Source organism: Lactuca virosa, chromosome 1 (assembly GCF_052849685.1).
Source record: "Lactuca virosa cultivar CGN04683 chromosome 1, Lactuca_virosa_CGN04683_v6, whole genome shotgun sequence".
In the NCBI taxonomy this organism is placed as follows: domain Eukaryota; kingdom Viridiplantae; phylum Streptophyta; class Magnoliopsida; order Asterales; family Asteraceae; genus Lactuca; species Lactuca virosa.
Genome location: NC_136426.1, coordinates 319,022,839 through 319,027,809, shown reverse-complemented (window position 1 = coordinate 319,027,809; position 4,971 = coordinate 319,022,839).

The following is a 4,971-nucleotide window of genomic DNA, read 5'->3' as shown; positions in this document are numbered from 1 at the left end:
CATATAAACACATAAATCGAATATTGCCTAGCATATCTGGGTGCTGGCCTACCCCTTTGGTTTTTTTCGACCGGTTACGGGGTCTACTTCACCCCTACAACTACCACATAATAACATAGCATACAAGCACATAAATCTCAACAGATAGTGGCATACCAGACCATTATCACAAAGACAATCATCTCTACTATAAACAACTACTAGTGGGCCGATATCGGTGCCTTCGACCCACTTATACCGGGAAGGTAACTCACCTCGGAAACTGGAAGTAGCTGAACAGTCCCCGGCTCCGAATGTTAACCCAACTCAATCCCCTACACATAAAAGATTTCCTTAATTACCCTTTCATAGTCATAATCCCCTTAAGGGTCAGCTTTGGTCCAAGTCAAATTCAAAGTCAAAGTCAACGCTCCGAGTTGACTCAACTCATCGAGTTTTTCCTTCAACTCGCCGAGTTTTCATGAATCACATAATCATGATATTGTGATCCAAATCAGCGAGTTTCCATAGCTCACAGAATCGCGATATCCCGGGTAGACGAGCCAAGTTTTCCCCCAACTCGCCGACTTCGTCCTTTACAACAAAATCGTGACTTCTCAATACAACTCGTCGAGTCCTTCCATGAACTAGTCGAGTTCTTCAGTCTGTTAACCCTTCTTAGTGCATTAAGCCCTTATTCTTCAGATCTACACCCTATATTCCAGATCTACGCTGGAAATGCCTCTAGAAGGGTAGAGTTTCCAACTTTACCCATTAATACCTTTCCTAAAGGGATTAAGCTCAAACCCTAACCCAAAAGGCCAAGGTCTTCATCCAAAAACCACCAAAACTACAAGATAGACCATGAGATCATAGATCTGGACTCTAGGGACATAAAGATCACGTAAAGTCCCATCTTTCTCTACATGCATGGCCATTAGAAGCTCCAAAAGGCCAAAATGATGGTCTAAAGGTTGCATGGGACTTCCATGGCCATAAAGTTGGCACCATTATGCCATAAAAACCCCTCAAGATCCTAGATCTGAAGTGTTAACCCATTTTGGAAGTCCAACTCCCAAGGACCATGATATTTGGGCCAAAACCAAGAAAAATAACCCCAAAAGAAGATCTAAACAACTACAAGGCAAGATTCAAGCTTTATACCAGAAAAGGGTCGTGGATGAGGCAAGGATTCTGGATCTATAAGCTCCTTCTTGAGTCTTCAAGCTTTTCCTTCTTCTAATGGCTTCAACATACACCAAAAACACCTAAAATGGCTCACAATAATTCAAAGAAGCTTTAGGGTTTCGAGATCTAGGGTTAGGACAGTGGAGGCTGGAAAATGAGGCCATCATGAAAGTTTTAAGGTGTTTAAATAGGGTGTAAAACCCTGAATTTAGGGTTTCATTTCACCTAGCCAACTCGTCGAGTTGATACCTCCCAACTCATCGAGTTGGTCACCAAAATGCGCGATCCAAAACATCTCTACTCGACGAGTCTGGGGCTTCCAACTCGCCGAGTTGCTCTATAAAAATAAATAATTTATAAGTTAAATACATACAAGGAACCAATCATTACAATTCTCCCCCACTTGTCTCATACTTCGTCCTCGAAGTCTGCTGTCTCAAATAATCATGGATAGTGCTCCCTCATCTCCTCCTCTGGCTCCCACGTCTACTCTAACCCCTTGCGGTGCAGCCAATGCACCTTCACTAACTGCACAACCTTGTTCCTCAAGGTTTTTGTCTTCCGATCCAGAATCGCCACTGGCTTCTCAACGTAGTTCAGGCTGTCGTCCACCTGAATATCCTCTAAAGGCACAACTACAGAGTCATCCACTAAGCTCTTCCGTAGCTGGGAGACATGAAAAGTGTTGTGGATCTGACTAAGCTCGGCTGACAGATCTAGTCGATACGCAACCCGGCCCACCCGAGCCAAAACCCTAAATGGACCAATGTACCTGGGACCCAACTTGCCCTACTTCCTGAACCGGATGACACCTTTCCAAGGTGACACCTTCAGAAGAACCATATCTCCCACTTGAAACTCCAGGTCCGACTGATGCTTGTCGGCATAGCTCTTTTGCCGACTCTGAGCAGTCTGGAGCCTGCTCCGGACCTGCTGGATCTTCTGTAACATCCGGATTTTTAGATATATCATTGTAAGAGTAAATTCTGAGATTTATGGAGCGACTCGACGAGTTGTGGTCCAACTCGTCGAGTAGAGTCAAGTCATCCGCGAGGGTTTAATGAGCGGACTCGACGAGTCAGTGTGCCGACTCGCCGAGTTGGTGCTGTGCGAGGAAACCCTAAATTCCCGGGGTTGGGGCCTATTTAAGGAGACTTATAACCTCCAATGCGCCTCACCAGCTGCCCAACTCCCCTGTGTGAAACCCTTAGCGGCCATTGAATATAAGAGATAGTGCTTGAGCTAATATCAAGTGTTTTTGGTGAATCTTTGGAAGGAAAGGAGTGAGCAACAAGCAAGGAACGAGAAGAGGCTATGGGATCTAGCATTTCTTCACCTGGAGCTTCTGTAGAAGGTATAAAGTCTACACCATTCTCATCTTATTAGGTGGATCTCATGAGTTTGAGAAGTTAGGGTTTTCATCACATATTATTTGGGACTTCGAGAATACTAAGTTATCAAGAGGTTTAAACCTCAGATCTGGACCTTGTGAGGTCCCTAGAGCCCAAAGGTCCCAACTTTATTCATCCATGAGAGGAGTATGGTGTTTAACACCTTGTGAGAACATGTATTGGTTGATTGGAGTAAAACCACCATGCATGAGCGTAAAGATCGAAGCTTTACGTGACAATCGAGCCTTAGGATAGTAGATCTAGTGTTTGGAGTGATAGATCTGCCTTAAATCGTCTAAATGAGAAATCAGATCGAAGGGACTCGCCGAGTCCATGAACTGAATCGACGAGTCGGTTAGGGTTTGTCCCGATGAGATGGACCGTGCAATAGCTCGGCGAGTTAGGGGTTAACTCGACGAGCTAGACCTTCACGAGACTTATAAGGAACGAGTGGAATCGACGAGTCACATTAGTGCACTCGGCGAGTTGGGTCAAACATGGACTGTTGACTCGAGTTTGACTTCTATTGACTTTAGGGTTTGGTCAACATGAGTAATGGAGACCATGGAGGGGTAAAATGGTCTTTTACCCAATTCAAGAGTGAGAGAGAGAGGAATAACATTTGGTTATTGAGAATCGAGAATCGAGTATTAATTAGAGATATTTACCCTATGTGTTAGGCAGTGGCTAGTTCGAGATTCGAGTTCGAGGATGATTGCTTGCTACTTACAAGGTGAGTCTTCTCACTATACTTTATCTAGAGTGGTACTTATGTGTGACCTGAGGGTCTTATGTGCTTACCTTGAGTATTATGTTATCCTGCCTTATGTTTATTGCTGTGCATTATGTGTTTGTGATTTATGCTATGTGGAGCTTTACAGACCGGACCAGAGGGTCCAACGAACCCTGGGACTGGAGGGTCCCACTGAGACACATTGACCAGAGGGTCTTACAGTGGTATAGCCTCGAGTGGCTAATGAGCTGTGTGTGTGGTATTTTGGGGAACTCACTAAGCTTCGTGCTTACCGTGTTATGTGTTATGTGTTTCAGGTTTTCTCAGGATCGCGGGAAGGCACCGGCTTGATTATACACACCAGTGAAAGAGTTATGTTTTGAGGATCCTGGATTATTAATCAAACAATTATGGAGCTGTGTTTTGTAAATTAAATCAATGAGATTTTATGAAATGTGTTATGAGAATCATGTGATTTTAAAATGAAAAATTTGGTTGAAAAATTACGGTGTTACAAGTTGGTAACAGAGCCTTGGTTTGAGGGATTCGGATGCACCTTCGGGTAAGTCTGGACTCAAACTGAGGATTTGAGAAAAGTTTTCAAAAATAAAAGATTTTTCTATAATGAGTAAGAGTTTCTAAGAGAAAACGAGAAGGAGCAGTGTGTACAATCAGCCAGAGCCCGAACGGTGATTTCCTAAAGTACCCTTACTTATTTGTGTTATAAGTTATGATTGAGATATTGGTACTGCATGCTGGACGGTAGTGTCACAACTAGGAATTCTGATACGCTGTAAACACTTAACAAAAAGTGACATTGTAGTTAAAACTTGAAAACATGTATTGTGTTAAATCAATGACAACAAAATTCCTATACAAACTTTCAAATAGTCAACAAAAGTTGGAAACCCTAAAAATCCCGGTTTAAGTCCATTTTGGATTAGGATTTTCTTATTGGGCCTAATGGACCAATAAGCTTCTAATTTGACTATTTTGGGCTTAGAACTCCTATATGGGCTCTAATTGGACCCACTTTCTTTTATTTTAACATTTTGGGCCATAATGGACCTAGAATGAAATAAAATACCCTTATTGGGCCATAACAAATTTAATTAGCCCTAAAGGGCCATAAAACTCATACTTTGATGTATATTGGGCCCATATCTTGGACTTAAGCACTCAAGGCCCAAATTCTCTTCTCTCTTCTCTCTTTCTCGGCCCAAGTACAAAAAAAAGAGAAAGGTGGAATTATAAGGATAAGACACCTCCAAATTACCTTGTGGATCTCCATTGCTAATTACCCACTAAACAAGAGCAAATCTCATACTTCCAAGCAACCATCAACTCACACCTCTCTCCTCTCCCCTTTCTCTTACCCCTCTCGGCCGAGAATCACACTAACACACACAAATCACTTAGATTTTTCTCTCAAGAACTCACAACAACCTCTCCTTTCTTCATAAAAAATTTCGAAGATCTTGGGCATTTCAAGTAGGATCTTCCATAAGAATCATCATCCTAGGTAAGTTAATGCTTAAACCCATGATCTAATTACTTCATTTCATCAAAAATCTCCTCTTAATCCATTCAAATTCATGATCATGCTTCTTAGAAATTATCTAAGCCCAAAGACTTTTCAAGAAGCTCGTAAGGCCGAAAAATAGCATCAAACTCTTCCCT